The sequence below is a fragment of the Urocitellus parryii genome, chromosome 12 (genome assembly GCF_045843805.1).
Source record: "Urocitellus parryii isolate mUroPar1 chromosome 12, mUroPar1.hap1, whole genome shotgun sequence".
Lineage (NCBI taxonomy): Eukaryota > Metazoa > Chordata > Mammalia > Rodentia > Sciuridae > Urocitellus > Urocitellus parryii.
Genome location: NC_135542.1, coordinates 6,189,721 through 6,209,391, shown reverse-complemented (window position 1 = coordinate 6,209,391; position 19,671 = coordinate 6,189,721). Strand labels below are relative to the sequence as shown.

Here is a 19,671-nt window from a genome sequence, read left to right as displayed (position 1 = left end):
GCAAATTTTGTATGTCATTTCAGAAAACCGACTTTAATTTTGTTAATTTTCTCTATCCCATTCTCCATTTTATCTATTTCTACACTAATCTTTTTTTTTAATGTAATTCCTTCTAATTTTTGATGGTTAGTTTTCTTTTTAATATCTTCTCAGGGTGTAAGAATTTGAGATCTTCTTATTTTGTTTTTGTTTTTTTTTTGTTTTATTGATTTTTTAAAAAATAAATGACAGTGGAATGCATTACAATTCTTATTACACATACACAGCACAATTTTTCATACCTCTGGTTGTATATAAAGTATGTTGACACCAATTTGTGTCTTCATGCATGTACTTTGGATAATGATGTCCATCACATTCCACCATCATTGCTAACCCCCTGCCCCCTCCCTTTCCCTCCCACCCCTCTGCCCTATCTAGAATTCATCTAATCCTCTCATGCTCCCTCTCCCTACCCCACTATGAGTCAGCCTCCTTATATCAGAGAAAATATTTGGCATTTGTTTTTTGGGGGGATTGGCTGACTTCACTTAGCATTATCTTCTCCAATGCCATCCATTTACCTGCAAATGCCATGATTTTATTCTCTTTTATTGCTGAGTAAAATTCCATTGTGTATATATGCCACATTTTTTGAGATCTGCTTTTTTAATACAGACATGTATATCTCTAAATTTCAGCACATGTACAGCTTTGCCTGCATCCAATAAATTTTATTGTTCTTTATTTTTTAATTTTAAAGAATTTTATAGTTTCTTTTATTTTTTGACTCTAGGTATTTGAAGTGTCATGGTTCGTATTCCTTTTTGATGCTGCTCTTTTTGACTTTCTAGTTTGGTTCCCATACTTTGTATGATTTCAATCTTTTTATATGCACTGAGCACTGTTCTATGACTTGATATGGCCTGTCCTGGAAAATGTTCCATGTGCAGATGAGAAGAATGTGCATTTTGCTGTTCCTGGGTGGATTGTGGAATATAGTTAGTTCTAACTCAACAAGATAAAATTCATGTCAATAAAAAAATCTCCAAGTATGCAAGAAGCAGGAAAATATGACCCACAATATAAAGGAAAATAATCCATTGAAGCTAATTCAGAAGTAACTCATATGGTATAATTAAAAAGTAAGAATGTCAAAACAGAATTATATTCTGTATGTTCAAGGTGCTAGAGAAAGTATCAAGCATGTTCTGTGCAAATATTTAAAAAAAAGATATTTTTAAATACCTAAAACAAACTTATTGAGGTGAAAATTGGCAGATCTGAGGGAGTTTTGAGGGAGTTGTCATTTTGTTTTACTTTTTGTGATACTTGGAATTGAACTGAGGGACACTGTACTACTGAGCTTCATCCCCAACCCTTTCTTTATTTTTTGTTTTGGCACAGGTCTTGCTAAGTGGCAGAAGCTAGCCTCAAACTTGGGCCCTTCTACATTAGTCTCCCTGGTCACTGAGATTACAGGTATGTGCCACCATACCCAGCCAGCTCTAAGATTTTTAAAAATATGTTAGGTGAAATGAGTAACATAAGAAACATTCTAAGACACAGCAATTAAAGGTATCAAAAATTAAATAGGAAAGGAAAAAAAGATGGGAAAAAATGAAGAGAGCATCAGTGAATTATGAAAGAATGTAAAGTAATTAAATACACATGCAATTAAAGTCTCTAAATCAGAGGAGTGAGGTAGAGGTGATAGAAAAAATATTTATAAATAATGGTCAAAAAATTCTCAAATGTGAGGGCAATCACCAGCTCACAGACCCAAGAAATGCAGCACACTTTTAGAAAATAATTGTGAAGAAGAATACACCAAGATCTACCACAATCAAGTCTCTTAGCTTCTAGTGAACAGTGGAAAAAAGAAAGACAGCTGATTGCTCATCAGAAACAATGCAAGATAGAAAAGCTGGAATCAGCTTATTTAAAATAGAAATAACACCTGTTGACCTATAATTCTTTACCCAATAAAAATCTTTTGAAAGAGAAATTGAAATAAAGTCATTTACCAGATATATAAGCTGAAAGGATTTATGACCAGCAGACCTGCCTATAGGAAACATTCAAGAAAGTCCTCCAGATAAGAAGAAAATTATAATGAATGATCTAAAAACAGGAATGAAAAGCAGCAGATATGGAAATTATATGGACACATACCTGAGTTTTTGTTGTTGTTGTTTTTACTTAAGTTTCTTTGAAAGATAACTTAAGCAAAAATAACATCAGTGTTTCATAGGGTTTATAACATACCTAGAAGAAAAATGTGTAGCAATCATTGCACAAAGACCAGGAGTAGAGAAACGAAAGTATTATAATGTTCTTTTGCTATACATGAAGCAGTGCAGTATCACTTGAAATTAGACTGTAGTAAGTTTTAGATGTGCACAATAAGTTCCTCCATGACGTAGATCAGTATATGAGTTCTTTGATCCACTGCCAATAGATCCATCTTAAAGCCAGTTGTGCCGCCACTTTGCTGGGTGGAAATTCAAATGGTTCCTGACAATCATCCTCAGCAAATCTTATCTTAAACGATATTTCCTTTCTTATGTTCTAAAATGCTCTTTTTATTTCCTGTAAAGAAATTAATCTCCCATATCTGGGCCTCCCTCCTAGGGACACTTGTGGGAAGTGCAGTAGGAAATCAGAAATGTGTGGGGGAGTTTTGCATCAGAAACTTGTACCTGGTAAGTAAATTGAGGAGTTTCCAACAGTCATGTGGGAGAGATCCAGGGAGACTCAGAAGGAAAGGCCTCAAAGTGCTATGATTGCTACACATTTTTTCTTCTAGGTATGTTCTAAAGCCTGTGATACACTGCTGCTGACCAGTGAGAAATCATTTTCCATTGTATGTACTATAAATCTTTCTTTTCTTCATGTAAATCAGTTACATGTAATGTAAATTGGGGTTCCAGGATCAAGGACTTAGAAATTTTCTATATATTTGGATGAATAGCTCTGTGAGTGTAAATCTGATCTTATTAGAAAGATCTGGGATTTATGTTTGTATGTTGTTTTTTTTTTTCAAACAGCTGATACTTACCTCTTCAACATTTAAATTTTTATCTTCATTTATAGCTGTGTTTTCACATTTGTTGTAATTTTGTCCATATCTGTGTCTCACCTCCCAACTCAAAAGTTCCTAAGGATAGTAAGTCTACACCAAGCCCCTCCCAGTGCCTACGTGTCTGATACGGAGTCAACATCACAACATACACATCACACTTACTTGTTGAGTGGATATGTATATTCTTCTGCAAACCGATTTGCAAAGTTTTAGTAAGGAGGTGTTCATTGACTCATCGGGACTGGATGGGGTCCAACAAAGAATTGCAGGTATGGCAGCTGGGGGTCTTGTGAAGTCATCTAGTCCACTCCTACCCCCAGAAGTCTCTTTCGCTTACAGAGTAATTCAGATGTCACCACGGACTTTGCCAAATTCCAACTCAGAAAACAAGGGGAAAAAATGTACAAGGCATATAGATACATTTCTACATACCTACGTGTACATGTGTATATTTTTTAAATGAAAATGACATTGTTCTAATTATAAAATGATACATTTAGAAATTTCTGAAGTGAAGAAATGTTTAGTAAAGAAGAAAATAAAAGTCACCAAAAACTCCTCCCTCTGGACCAGTTCATACTTTAAATGAAAACAGAATTCCTTCTTTTACTAAAATCAGCATACTACAGTGATGCAGCCACATCAATGTTTATAGCAGCTCAATTTACAACAGCTAAACTATGCAACCAACCTAGATGCCCTTCCAGATGAATCTATAAAAAAAAAAATGTGGTAAATATAAACAATGGAATATTACTCAGCCTTAAAAAAGAATGAAATTATGGTATTTGCATGTAAATGAAGGGAACTAGAGAATATCAGGCTAAGTGAAACAAGCCAATCCCCAAAAGGCCAAATGTTTTCTCTGATAAGGAGATGCTGACCTATAGTGGGACGGGGAGAGGGAAGAATGAAGGAACTTCGGATTGTATAGAGGGGACTACAGGGAGGGTTGGGGCGGTGGTGGTGGGGAGGATGGTAGAATGAGACAGACATTGTTACCCTGTATGCATGCATGACTACACTACTGGTGTGACTCTGTACCATGTACAGCCAGAGGATGAGATGTTGTGCTCCATTTGTGCACCATGTGTCTAAATACATCCTACTGTCATGTGTGACTACTTAGAACACATTAAACTTTAAAAAATCCCTTCCTTTATTACTTAATTGAATGACATTATAAAAAATAACCCTCGTGCTCGACTTAGCAGAATGCCAGTGAGAGACATAGGTATTCTTTATTGAATATTGCAGTGGGTGTTTAAAGGCTGAAAACTCTTTGTCACTGTCCCCTTTTAAATGTGAAGTTGGTCTCCCCACCCCCTGAATTTCCTGTGACTGCCTTTCCCCAAATGAGGCCGAGAAAGTGGTGCCACGCTGGCTCAGGGCCAAAGCCTGCAAAGGTTTCCTTCCACTTCTACAGTGTTGGGAGTCCCGAATGACTGAGTCAGAGATGAGCTCCTCCACTAGAGAACACATGGAAAGACAGTGTAGAGGGGCCCTGAGGCTGCTTAGGAAAGCCACAGGATGCCATCAGAGCCCAGCTCCCCAGCTCTCCTCCTAAGTGCCATCACCTGCGTATCAGTGTCAGACCTCGCCAGCCTGAGCAGCTTCCACACAACTGCCACCAGACAGTACCATGTGGAACCCCAAACTACCCGTTCACCCAACTAACGGAATCACCAACAGAAATAAAGGGTTTGTTATTTCACTGGATATTTTATTCAGCTTTGTATCATTGTGACCAAAAGACCTGACAAGAACAACTTCAGGAAGAATCGTACATTTTGTTGTGTTTTTTTTTCACATCTAGCATATTTATTTCATACACTGATATAAGATTCGATAAGAGACTTCAGCATTATTAATGTCCATTTTATTAAAATTCCATTAAGTCCCAATGTAAGAAACAGTATTAAAATTTTATATAACTAAAGGTTTTTTAACAATGAGCTATAGACACCCTAAGCAAGTATGTACTTCCAGTTATTCATTTACTGAACTTCATTCATTCATAATAGTTGATAAAAACCACACATCAGAGAGTCTGTTTTTGAAAAAATTGTTTGGTGAATTACTAACAATGCAGCATGTAATTGTTATTTATTATTTGTTCATCATACCCACATCTTACCCACATAATAAGATTGTTATAATACTCAATAAGTTGTAGCTAAAAACATGAAAAACCACATACCATATTGTACAGATTATATAAATGCTCTTTTTATCAGAAATTTACTATATGAATTAAGTTCATAAGTTTACTATTAGAATTAAGTTCATCCTAATTATTTCAGATATTAAAAAAAAAAACTACAAGACCTCATTTGAAAAGGGCAAAACATGATTCACTAGAGAGACAGTAGTTACTTCTGAAACCTAGAATCGTATATTTTGACTCATGGTTTCAGAAGTCTGGTCCACGGTCAGCCAGTTCCATTGCTCTGGACCCCAGGTGACACACCACATCATGGCCGAGGGGTGTGGTGGAGGAAAACAGCAGCTCGGGGCAGGACACTAGGAAGCAGAGACCTCTGCTCTCCAGGGCCAAAGGCACACCCCTCGTGACCTACTTCTAGCCACACCCTACCTGCCTACAGTTACCACCCAGTTAATCCACATCCGTGGATTAATCCACTGATGATGTTGAAGTCCTCATAGTGCAATCATTTCACCTGTGAACATTCTTGCCTTGTCTCACCCGTGAGCTTTTGGAGGACGCCTCATATCTAAACCTCACACTGGAGCTGGAGGTGGTGGAGGTTAATGATGCGATAATAGATAAGACAGACAGGAAAACTCTTCAGTATCGGAGATTCTTTGAGAAGTACCCAAATTCAGTCCACACGGTCAATTCAGTCCAATTCAGGCCGTGTGCTAAATCATCCCTGCTGAGTTGAGGCTGGGGCTGGGGCTCAGCGGCAGAGCGCTTGCCTAGCAGGTGTGAGACACTGGGTTTGATTCTCAGCACCACCTATGAATACATAAAAAAATAAATGTCCATCAACAACTAAAAAGATATTGTTAAAACATGAGGTCCGAAGCTGTGTGACTGTCGGGGGAAGATTGAGCTGCTCTTGAACCATCTGACCTGGAATGAGCCCCCAAACCATTTGTTCTTTCATCCTGTCACCATCAAACAGAGGCATGCGGATGCCCATCTCTGAGGGTTCCAAGAAGGGACAAGGGACCCTCTAGGAGAAGGTGCTTTTGCTGAGTAAGGTAAGCTCACTTTTCCCCTCTTCTCTCATCTTTGAACTTAGAGATAATTGAATGACATTGTGAAAAATAACCCTCGTGCTCGACTTAGCAGAATGCCAGTGAGAGACACGGGTATTCTTTAATGAATATTGCAGTGAGTGTTTAAAGGCTGAAAAGTATTTGTCACTCTCGCCTTTTAAATGTGAAGTTGGTTTCCCCACCCCCTGAATTTCATGCAACTCCTAGAGGGCTTTGAAAGATGACTTAAGCAAAAATAACAACAGTGTGTCCCAGGGCTTATAACACACCTAGAAGGAAATTGTGTAGCCATCATTGCACAACCCACCAGTGGATTTTCAGAACAGTCGACTAGTGTCTCCTACTTCAGGAAGGCAAGAGGAGGTCAGATTTAGGTTATTTAAGAGGTACTATTGGATCCATTCAGCATCCAAGGAAAGAGCCCTGAGGGTGATTCTGGTGCTCAAGAGTTTTAAGTGATTTCAGTGAGATTCCATAAAAATTTGTAGGTGGTCAGTACAAATGCAGTTTGTTTTTTTTTTTCAAAAAAAAATTGCAATCTGTGGTTGGTTGACTTCATGGATGTTGAATCGATGGACACAGAAAAAACTGAACATGGAATTTGAGAAATATTGTTAGTCATATAATAAGTGGATCACGGAGACTTAGGAAATATACAAAACTCCTCCCAGATTCTTCACTTGAGTAGGTAGTGTTCCATCATGTTGTTTGAAAATTTTACCAGGTACAAAAGAAACAAAAGTCTATAGTACATGCACCTGAGTCATGGAAGACATTTGGCAGGTGTCTCATGGAGTGACAGAATGATTCTTTTCTCTGGGTTCTAGCACAAATGACTTGTCTTTGTTGGGCCCCCTTTTCCTCTCTGTCTAGGGGCCAGCACACCTACCCCAGGGGTTGGTGGGGAGGCCGAGGTGGCATGCTTGGTCAAGGAGGGTCTGTAACTGGAAGGGAGCCATGGGGAGGGTGGCCAACTGGCACCCTGCTGGGTTGGTCATGAACCCCGGTGACTCAAGGCAAACCTGCCCCAAGGACTACAGCAGCCGCCCTCAATCTCATCTCCCTGGACCGCACATCCTCCCCTGTGGTCAGGCGTCCTTATCCGTGTCCCCACACATGGGGCACAGCCAGCTTTGTGCTGTGGTTGTTACCAGGTTCCTTCTCCAGAAGGACCTCCCAAGCTCACCTCCCCTCGTCGCCAGAATGCACCTCCCTTTGAAGTCAGCCCGGGTGGCACCTCTTCAACATGCCTTCACACCACCTCCAGAGCGGCCTCTCCCTCCTCCCTCCCCTGGGCCCACTGCCCCCCAGCCCTGGCAACAAGCGACATTTCCTGAACTGTGCTCCGACAGGAGGCCAGGTGCAGGAGTGAGCCCAAAAGCCAAGGTAGCCACCAAGCTGATTTTCAAAACTTGGATCTTAAAAGCCTTGACAGTTAAGTCTGCCACCTGAGACTCAAGAATGGGTTAGTTTTAATTTTTCACTTTTATTTGTTGGAATTCTAGGACATATTCTCATTTGTCAGGAGCCAAACACCTGGAATCCTAGAGCATAGATTTCACATCATAAACCAAAAAGTTTCTGCTCCAAGGAAAACATACGTCCAAACCAGCACATGATACAAGAAGTACTGATGGCTCAAGAGTGGGTTGGAAGGAACCTGTGGTCTCCATTTCCAGGCTAAGGAGATTGAGGGCCTCATATGGAAGCTCCTCGTCCACAATGAGGAGAAAGTGCAGAAAGGTGGGCAGATGCCTGGGGAAACAGACCTGCCGGAAGTCTCCGAGTTCAAGTAACCCCGGTTGAGCTACAGAAGGGCTCCTTTCAGCATGTGCCTCCAGAGACCAGGCACAAGTAGGATGCAGGCAAATTGAGAATCCAGTAGCCAGTGGTCAGGCTGATGGATGTCACTGACCAGCTTCCAGTGCAGACCACACCCAGGGAGGGAAGGGGCAGGAGGAAAGGATGGACGGGAACCTGGAACTGGTTTAAATCCTTGGTCATGTGCAAGATCAATTGACACAACCGAAGCTACCTTGAACTGGAAAGCCTTAATTTTTCCACTGCTGGCAGGAGCTAAGTTAAGATCAGTAATAGAGAAATCAAGTTTCATTTTGGTGACTCCATATCACACTGCCATTCCTGAGCTGTCTCCCATATCTGGTGACCTTTTTGCCTGTACTCTCCTGTTTGTACTGAAAGTCCTACAGCCTGAGAAATCCTTCCCTTGCAGACAAACTAGGATGGCTGGTCACACTACCTAGGACTCAGGTAGCATCTATCCAGAACATTCCAGTTTGATTTTTTTTTAAGATGTTGATGGGCCTTTATTTTATTCATTTATTTATACGTAGTGCTGAGGATTGAACCCAGTGCCTCACACAGGCTGGGCAAGTGCTCTGCCGCTGAGCCACAGCCCCAGGCCCCCAGTTTGATTTTTTTAAGTGGAGTCAGGGTGAGGATCCTGCGACATTCGGACTGTGTCCTTTCAACCAGCAAAAGTGAATACAGTTGTCACTGCACTGAGTTCTGATGGGCAAGAATGACTCTTAAATAAACAGCTGAAATACAGTGTGATAAGGGAAAGCATAAGCCAAAACAGGAAGAGGACACTGCTCATCTACCAGAATGGCTCAAACTCAGAAGGTGGACAATCACAAATGTTGACAGAAATGTGGAGCAACCAGAATGCTGGCCCACCACGGTGGGAGTGCACCAGGTGCAGCCCCAACAGAGCACACTCACTCTGCTCCAGGGACACGGAGCTCTAGAAAGAAAACCTCATCTAAAATGATGGAAATCCCACCAGTGGTGTCCTAGGGCCGGGATGAGGGAAACTGACCAGCAAAGAGCACTTTTCTGGTGTTAGAAATATCCTATATTGTATCCTTGGTGGTCTGTTACATGAAAAAAAAAATACATATATATATATATATATATATATATATATATATATATATAGAGAGAGAGAGAGAGAGAGAGATTTATTGAAGTGCAAGACTTAAACAGGGTGCATTTTCTAATTTGTAAATTATACTATTGGGAAAAGTTTTCAATTAGCAATAATTGCGCTTCGGATAAACCTCCTTGGCTACGATACTGCCACTGCGCAAAGCTGTAAATTATACTAAAGGAAATTGATTTTCAAAAACAATTTAGGGTAAGATAATATAATATGATGGACACTATGAAACAAGCTCACAGGTGCACGAAAGCCCAAGGAAGACTTCACCCAGAGGCTGGGACTGACAATCACAAGTACCTGCAAGGACAGAGAAGAGACAGAAGGCCAGGCTGGGCAGAGACCACCACCTGTGCCAGATTCACCAGGAGGAAAGTGGACAGTGAGCACCAGGGATGGCATGAGAAGAGGGGGAGGGCGAAGGCCACCAAAGGGAAAGACAACTGAAAGGTAGGGCTGGGAAGTTGAGGAGAGACCTCCTCCACTGGACTCTGCCTCTGAGCCGTGTTACTCAACGTGGAGCCGTGTGGCGCAAGTCATGTGTAACCAGTTAGGATCAGTGGAGGGGATCCCTGCAGGCTCCCTGTCCCCCACCTGCCGTCTGTTGTGTTTTCTCAAAGGGCAGTGAGAGAGGAGGGGGATTTGGGGACCAGGAGTGTCCAAGGGAGGGTGCTGCTCTCTGAAGGATTTGCCCACTGCTACCGGACACCAAAGGGTCAGGGACACCCTGCTGTGAGGGTGTGTTGTTTTTCCTCCCCCAGAAATGTCTGTCCAAAGAGATCTGTGCTTCAGAAGAATGTCCTGTCTCCCAAGCTGGGAGAGGACTGGAGCGGGCAACACCAGGAGACCAGTCAATGGCCTAGGACAACAGCCCCCAGGCATGACAAGGTTCTGGTTTATATAAGGCAGTGGAGAAAAAGGAGAATGTAAATTTAACATGGTTTAGGAAGCACTGAGTAAGGTCGTGTGCACTGGGAAGTTGGGATAAACCTTCAAGTGTTGACTCGTTGAGGAGACAAATCATCCCTCACAAAATCAAAAGGAGGAAAATTTGGGAGAGGAGCAGATTCACATTCAGCCATGCTATCAATAGTGCCCCTTGTTCGTGACCTTCTCTGCTCCTGACCAAAGTCACAAGAGCTTTCCTTCAGGCTCTCTGCTTGGCCCATGTGCATTACAACAGGCTTCCTGGAAACATTACCTCTTTCCAAGTGCACCCCTCTTCCTACCCCCACTACCTACTCCCCTCTCTGCAAAATGAGGGTCTGAGACCAGGACAGAAGCACCAGTGGATCAAAAGGGTCTCTGGCTCTCCTCTGGTCACATGACCTCCTCTCTGCATATGCGTGGTTTACCCAAAATCACCCACGCACCCACCCTGGGCTGCAGAGACCTGGTCTAATGCTTCTTAAGAAATCCACCAAAGGGCTGGGGTTGTGGCTCAGCAGTAGAGCACTCACCTAGCATGTGGGAAGCCCTGGGTTTGATCCTCAACACCACATAAAAATAAAGGTATCGTGTTCAACTACAACTAAAAAAATGAATATTTAAAATTTTTTAAAAAAATAAATGAAATCCACTAAAAACGTCTACCTGCAGTAACTGGCCCTATTAGAAACAAGCAATTCTGTAGGGGACTAAAGCATGTGGCTCTTGCTTCAGGGTGAATATAAATAAAGTCTGACACACTCGAGTGATGTAATCAGACTTTCCCGGCTCAGAGTTTTCTGGAAGCCAGGTCACCGTCCAAACAGCCGCCTGGTTATTTCCACATCATTATTGTGCAGCCCTCCTGGTGGAGAGGAGAACCAATAGAAAAGGGTGAGATCTTCAGCAAATTCAACTTTCTTGGCATATTTATAGTAAAATAAAGTTCCTTCCCTGAGAGCAGGGAGACAGCAAGAGCACCACAGAAACACACAGTTTGTAGTCCATCACCATCTAGAAAAGTCCAGACGCCTTAGAGCAGTGTTAGTGTTGCAGAAATGTATGTGTGAACCACACATCACAAATAATTCCCAAGGAAGAGATGGGTTTCAAAGTGAGGAGCCAGAAGGGAGGCTGGTTGTCCTCAGCCCTGATGCCCAGTCCTGGCGGTACCTATCAGAGCATGCCCTGAGTCACAGCTGCTTCTGGCATCTCAGAAAACAGCAGCTCACGGTCCCCTTGATTCTGCTCTCCCCTTCTGTTTTTATTTTCTTTAATTTATTTGTTTAGTTATTCTAATTAGGGATATGTGAAAGCAGAATGCATTTTGAGTCATCGTACACAACTACAACACAACTTTTCAATTCTCCGGTTGACCACGATGTAGTGTCGCGCCACACATGCAGTCATACCTCTACCTAGGGTGATGATGTCCGTCTCATTCCAGCACCTTTCCTGCCCCCATGCTCCCTCCTTTTTTCCCCATCAACGTTCCTCCATTTTTCCCATGCCCCCACCCCCATCATGGATCAGCATCCACTTATCAGAGAGAACATTCCGCCTTTGGTTTGGGGGACTGGCTTACTTCACTTAGCAGGATAGTCTTCAACTCCATCCATGTACCTGCAAATGCCATAATTTTATTCTCTTTTAATGCTGAGTCATATTCTATGGTGTTTTCTTTACCACGGTTTCTTTTTCCACTCATCTATTGAAGGGCATCTAGGTTGCTTCCACAGTTGAGCTTTGGAGAACTGAGCTGCTGTAAACATGGATGTGGCTGTCTTCCTGAGCCTGCAGCCACCCAGGGCCCTGGCTCCCGAGGGAGCTGTCACCCTGCGTCCCCTTCCTCAGCCCCATTGGACTTGGGATACAGTAGAGGGAGCTCCCCACTTTGAGTAGGGGTGGAGCGCCCTTTGGGGAGTACCATCTACAATTTGGAAGTGCCCCTGACCTGACCAGCCACCTGCAAGCTGGAAGGGGTGGCCACCCCGTCCCTGGCCCCAACTTCTCCTCTGGGATATTTCTTTCCTCCTTTCTCTGGGGCTAAATAAGCAGCCAAAAGCCACCAGTATGGCTCTGCAGCAGCCCGGAGACAGATGCTTTATGATGTGGATGTGAGTGTCCCCCAAAAGCTCGTGTGTGAGACAATGCGAGAAGAATTGGAGGTGAAATGATTGGGTTATGGAAGCCCTAACCCAATCCGTGGGTTAATCCCCTGGTGGGGATGAAGTGGGGGGTGACTGAAAGCAGGAATGGTGTGGTGGAAGAGGTGGGTCATGGCGGCATGCCTTGGGGGTTTATATTTTGTATCTGGTGAGTAAAGTCAGTCCCCCACCCCCCTCTCGGCTTCTTGGTGCCATTTTCTCACCTGTTTTCTTCCACCAAACTCTTCCACCAAGAGGTCTTGCCTTACCTCAAGTCCCAAGGAATGGAGCCAACTGTCTATGGACTGAGACCTCTGAAACTGAGTCCCCAAATAAACTTCTATTCCTCTAATTGTTCTCTCGGGTCTTTGGGTCACAGCAATTAAAAAAAAAAAGACTAAAACGTCTCTACTGCAATGGTCAGTAACAGGAACTGAGTTGAGAATTAAGAAAAGGAAACTTCAAACTCTCCAAATTATAGTTAAGTTTTATCTATTAAACAAGAATAGCTGGAATTGCATTGTCAGGAAGATTAAGGGAAACAAATTTCCCTAGAGAGTCACGGCCTTCTTGCTTATCATGTAATTCTCTTTTAAAGTCAGCCTGCTGGTTTCCTGGACTGGCGTCTCACTGGCAGCCGGAGTCCTCCAGGCAGCTGAAATGCGGAATCCGGGAGGCAGTCTGCGGGTTCCAAGACCTCAGACCCACCCAGGGGTCTCGGCCTCCTGGGGACCTCAGGCAAATTGTGTCTGTGCTTCAGTTTCCTCATCTATAAAAGAGGAATGATGAATGATGGTGGTCCCTGAACACCCCCCCCCCAGAGTTTCTATCAGGACCACTGGTTTACTCATACACTCACAAGCACCTACTGTATACAGGCACAGTTCTAGGTGACTGTGCTAAATCAGTGAAGAGAACCAATGCAGAATCCAGCACTGACGGAGACAAGAGGGAAGAAATAGAGCAGGAACTTGCAGGGGCCCCAGATTGAAGATGGCATGCATACTGTGGGGACCCCTCACTCCCGAGAGTTCCAGAGTGACACAGAGGCCTCTGGGACTAGGTAGAGATGGAAGGGTAAAAACTTCAAGGCAGTTGATCAAGGTTAATCAAGTAGCTAATCCTTCTTAGCTACTCATAAGAGTAAACAGGAGGAGGGGGAAGGAAAAAACTCCAAAAGGAAAATATAAATTCTCAAAGGTTTCAGCAGGATGGGGCCACCACTGGTGTTGGGAGAGACACCTGGTACACCTTGAAGCACCAGTTTTCAGTGCAAACTACAACTGAGCTCAGCTTCACACAAATCAAAACAGAATCCTTGCGCTGGGCACAGTGACATTCATCTAGGATCCCAGCAACTCAGGAGGCTGAGGCAGGAGGATTGAAATTTTGAGGTCAGCCTTAGCAATTTAGCAAGGCCCTAAGCAACTTAGTGATGAGACTCTGTCTCAAAATAAAAACAATGAAAAGGGGCTGGGGATGTGGCTCAGTGGTTAAACACCCCTGGGTCCAATCCTTGGTACCAAAACAAACAGAATCTTTGGGGCTGCAAGCAGCAGCTGCCCCAGAGACACTGATTCAACTGATCTTGGATGGGACCCCAGCACATATTTAAAATGCTCCTGCAGGGGACTGAAACATGCAGCCAGGGTTGGCACTACTGCCTTGGGACAGCATGGCACTTCGACCACAAGAGGGACCTTCCCCCGGTGGGGCTCACTGTGGGCCAGTCCTAGGCCAGTCTCCCTGGAGGCAGCGTTACATGGATTATCCCATCCCTCTGCAGTCCCACAGGGTCAGTACCATGGGCCCTGCTTATCTGCATCCACAGGTTCCAACAACCCTACATCAGAAATAAGAGGAGAGCCTAATCCCAGCGGCTAGGGAGGCAGAGGCAAGAAGATCATGAGTTCAAAGCCAGCCACAGCAATTTAGCGAGGCCCTGAGCAATTCAGCAAGACCCTGTCCCTAAATAAAATATTAAACAAGGGCTGGATTTGTGGCTCAGTGGTTAAGTGCCCCTGGGTTCAATCCCTGGTACCATAAATTTAAAAAAGAGAAAATATTGAATCTGAACTGAACATGTACATTTTTCCTTATTCTTTTCTAAGCAATATAGTATAATAACTATTTACACAAAATTATAGTGTATTAGATATTATAAGTAACTTAGAGATAAATTATTCAAGTGTATAGGCAAAGGGTGTGTGCAAATACGGCCTCTTTTTACTTAAAAGACTTGAGCATTTGTGGAGTGGGGCATCCTTGGGTGGGTTCTGGAAGCCTCCCTGGTGGAGAGTGAGGGATGGGGACTTGGGGTACTATTATGCCCATCCACAGATGAGACTTTGGAGACCTCCAGGTTTCATGGGCAATTCCTCAAGGGGGAGAGTTCAACTACCACCTTCCACACGCACAATAATAGTGTTGCAAGTTCTCAGGAGAGCTTCAATGTGCACAATGAGCTCTAGCTAACAACACAAGGCAGAATAATCTATGTTGTCAAGATTCATGTGTGAAACAGTTACACGTTCAGAACAGTGAGCTCTAATTCCTGGAAACTGCACCTAGCAGCACATTCTGAAATGATACCCAGAAGCGAGCTGTGTTTGCTCTCCTGGATGAGTCAGGAGGGGGCAGGGCAGGGACTCCTCATCACTGACACAACAACCTGGAACTCTGGAGCGCTGGTCTCTTCTCTGAATCCACAAAGGGAAAACTGTGTTTCCAGAGGGGAGCTAGCGAGGTTACAAAGGAACCACTGAAGCTGAGAGGCCACACAGGAAAGAAATTACCGGAAAGACAGAAGCTTCTGGCCACCGTGTTCTCATGCAAGGCCACAAGGATAAACATTGGCAGCAGCCCCGAGAGAGCTCAGGAGGAGGGGCAGGCACGACAGAGCTGCCTGGCAGTTCTGGAGGGAGGGCGACCCGTGGAGAAGCGGAAGGCTTGGCCAAGAATCGAGTCTCTCATTTATTCCTTTTTCTAAACTGGAAAATCCCACACACTAGCTGGGTGACCTTAGGCAAATCACTTAACCTTTCTAAGCCTCAATAAATGATAGCTAATATTATTGTTTATGGTTATTAAAAAGTAGTTGAATCTTTATAGGATCATTCAACGCACAGTTATTATGATATAGCACCAAAGTAGGCAAACTCATTGTCCAAAATCAAATTATAAGTATTGTAGATACTGTGGTCCAAAAAGTATATTATAGGGGGCTGGGATTATAGCCCAGGGGTAGAGCGCTTGCCACTCTATGTGCGAGGCACTGGGTTCAATTCTCAGCACCACATACAAAGAGATAAAATAAAGGTTCATTGGCAACTAAAAAAAAATTAAACAAAAGAAGTATATTATATACTTTTTATTTGGTATATATAAAATATATATTAGATATGATATTTATGGAGGGCCAACTGTGTATCATCTGCAGATTCACCAACTACAGATCAAACATATTGATAATAAGGAATGATGGTGTAGCTCAGTGGTAAAGTTCCTGCTTAGCATGCTCCAGACCCTGGGTTTGATCCCCAGCACCACAAAAAAATAATATAATCGAATAAACTTTCATCTGTACTAAACATGTACCAAAGGTGTTTTATCTTGTCATTATTCCCTAAACAATATCACTATTTACATGGCATTACATTTATTTCATACATCATCTAGAGATGATCTGAAGAATGCAGAGGATTGGTACAAATCCTTTGCCATTTCTTATAAGGGAGATGAGCATCACTGGATTTGGGAATCATAAGGAGGCCCTAGAAACAAACCCCACACCCCACTTAGGGAGGGTTGACCATAGATAGAAAATGTAGGTCCATCTATAAAACTGGCCCAGAAAACAGGCCCTGTCTGCCGGTGTAAGCCCACCACCCTCTCCCTTGAGACAGTTGGCCGGAAGTGAGTCTATGACGTCACCAATTTCCAGACTGAGATTTGAGGCTCATGCCTGGCTGCTTTATCAAGAGAGTGCCCACAATGCAGGTGGTGACTCCGGGGGCCCTGGGTAGTGGCAAGACGGGCCAGTCCTCTGGCAGGGGAGGCAGGTGCTGGAAGCCAAATGGAGAATGGGGATGGGGGTGGACACCTAGGCTGGGGTTCCACAGCTCAGAGCGCTGGGCCTGAGGCCTGGGCTAGACAAACAGGTGACAGGCCATGGTTGGCCAGGGTCCCCAGCTTGCTGACCCTTGATACAGTGTGAGGGACATTCATGTGTCCCCCGTGTAGGTGGGTGGAGTGACAGTGAGGAGCCCCTCAGCAGCCTTCCTGGGATCCTAACCCATTAATGAGTGACAGAAGTACTGCAGCAGGTCACAGATGTCCCCACCAGCATCTGTCCAAACCAGGACACGGGGATGAAGTCTATCCAGGCTTTCCTGTCTCCTTACATGGGGGACTTCGAGGCAACATGTCTCCGACTGGGGGTTGGGCATCAGGCACTGTTCAGCCTTCTGTATACCTTAAAGAGGTTTCCTTACCTGTCCATCAAGTACTCGCCAAGCCCTTCCTGGGAACCTAAGGAAAGGCTCCTTGACCAGCGGGTCGGTCCTAGCCTTCAGGTGACCCTGAAACCTGTCCACTGAGCACCTTGGCAGAGAGTAAAGGGAGTCCCTCACATACTGGGGGAATGAAGATTCCCGGGAGGATTCTAGAGACGAGCCGGTCTCTGGTAGCACCCCCAGGTGCATCTCACACACTCATCACCCACAGAGCATCTCGGGGAGATGCCAGTCCAGCAGTTCTCGGACTGTGTGCCAAAGAACCCTGGGGTTCCACAAGGGATTTGGGAGAAGCCTAAAGAGCCTCTCTCCCTCTGACTTCAACTGGAGTGGTTTCCAATTTTCGTTTTTTTATCTTTTGAAGTGACATGAAAATTTCTTCAGACCAAAGGGCTCCAATTCTAGAACATTAAAAAACAAAAAGGCATGTAAAACCATCCTTTTTGTCCAATGCATTTTATACCCAGAAATACCCAAGAAAAGATAGGCACATATGGAGGGGGCCTGCACCCCCTTCCAGTTCCTTTCCCCACCACGATGGAGCAGCGGAGCTGGTTCTGCCCTGCGAGTGAGTCCCAGGGGACACATTGCAGTTAAACTAAATGATATTATAATAAGGACCTTGAAATCAAGGGAACCAGAAAAAAAACACATATGTCATGGCAAACATTGGTTGAGAGGCAGCTGCTGTCTGTCCCCAGTATCACTTACCCCACACGGTGCAGGCACGGAGCAGCTGAGGACTCTGAGGACTTTGGTTTCTGAAGTCCCCTCTGACTCTTGTAAGGGTTGCTGTCGACACGAGAACTATTCTGCAGCAGACAGAAGGAAGGGTCACAGGCCTAATCCCCCAGTGATAATGACTTGAATCTAGGTCACGCCTTCTGGGAGTGGTAGCAGTGGCCATCTATACTCCATCTCTGCAGCAGGATGAAGGCTCTTTGGGAAGCCGTGGAGGTAAAGTGACTGAGGCTCCTCTGCTCCCAGCAGCCCAGCCCTGCAGCTAACACAGGGGAAACTGCTTTAGGATGGAGAACAATAATTTAGAATTTAGTTATCCTGACTGTTAAAGCAACTCTATTGTTTTCCCCCTATAACTGAAGAGACTGAGGTTCTCAGAGATCACCTGACTGTCCAAGAGGTGTAAGAATGGGGTGTAGAAGGAGAGAGAGCAAGTGCTTTTCAGGTATGAGGGAGGGAGATGTCACTGAACATTTGTTGACTGTCTTCTGTGACGGGAACTTTCCATGCTTTATCTAATTCTGTCAAAGGGCAAATGAAAACAATTTTAATATGTTAATTCACTTTATTTTGACCCTAGAATCCAACAATACTTCATTATATAAAATGGAATGAGTGTTCCAGTGTAGGAGACAGAGGGGATTGAGTTATAAAGAGAAAAGTGAAAGTAGAAACAAAAGAAGAAAAAGGTGGATTGGTCATTTCAGAGGAGGCAGAACAAGAGGGAAATAACTGATTGCTTAACATCGGACTACTTCAGCTTGCTTTTTGTAAAGATGAAAGGATGTAAGGACTAATGGCAGAGGAAACTTCATTATTCCGCCAAGTGAAATAGCCTATTTGGGAAATGTTTGGGAAAGTCACCCGGGACCTCACATTTCTCCTGGATTCTTGGGCCGTCAGTTAACAGCTGAGTTTCAGTTTGACATCAAATCGTAGTTTTGCTTTTTATTTAGGTCCTTTGGAGCCCAATTCAAAAGCTCAGTCCAACATGATAAATAACCTTCTGTAATTTTTATTTTAAAAACCTCACAGTAACTGCACCATGTTAGATAGATTCAAGAAATGCGTCCAGGTCCACAGCTGGGAGGTGACAGCTCTGACTTCTGACCTGAGTTTTCTGATCCTCCCACTCTGCTTTGAAGCCCCAGGGCAGAGGCTGGAACACACCCAGATGTTCCCCACTCCATGTCTTGCAAGGACAACAGAGAGAGGAAGGTAGTCACGTTCAGTCTCCCCAAGAAAGTCATCGCTGCCAGCAAGGAAGCCACCGAAGCACTCCTTGCCTTCTTCTCCAGCATCTCACCATGGATGCAACCACATCACGAGGACTCTGGTCCCCCCATAAGGACACGGTGGAGATAGGGCTAGGACTAAACCCCTCTTCCCTCCCCAGCTCTGTGCCTCTGTTAACTTAAACATGAAACTAGCCCGGGATAATCTCACACGTGCTTTCAATTGTTTCCTGCAGAACTCTTAACATTTTTTGAGTAAGAGTATTTACATCAACAAATATATGAAAAAAAATGTTCAACAGCTCAAGTAATTAGAGAAATGCAAATCAAAACTACTCTTAAGATTTCATCTCACACCAGTCAGAATGGCCGTTATCAAGAATACAGACCACAATAAATGTTGTTGAGGATGTGGGGGAAAAGGCACACTCATACATGGCTGGTGGGACTGCAAATTGGTACAACCAATCTGGAAAGCAGTATGGAGATTCCTTAGCAAACTTGACCCAGCTATCCCACTTCTTGGTCTATACCCAAAGGACTTAAAATCAGAATTCTATAATAACACAGCCACATCAATGTTTATAGCAGCTCAATTCACAATAGCTAAACTGTGGAAGCAACCTAGATGCTCTTCCATAGATGAATGGATAAAGAAACGGTGGTATATATACACAATGGAATATTACTCAGCATTAAAAGAGAATAAAATTATGGCATTTGCAGGCAAATGGATGGAGTTGGAGAATATCATGCTAAGTGAAGTAAGCCAATCCCCAAAATCCAAAGGCTCAATGTTCTCTCTGATAAGTGGACACTGATCCATAATGGGGGG

The 19,671-nt window shown here is 43.8% G+C and overlaps 1 pseudogene; it reads right to left on the bottom strand.

Moving 5' to 3' along the window:
- Positions 1-9,303: 9,303 nt before the first annotated feature.
- On the bottom strand, positions 9,304-9,427 carry LOC113196631 (U4 spliceosomal RNA; annotated as a pseudogene).
- Between the last annotated feature and the right edge of the window lie 10,244 nt (positions 9,428-19,671).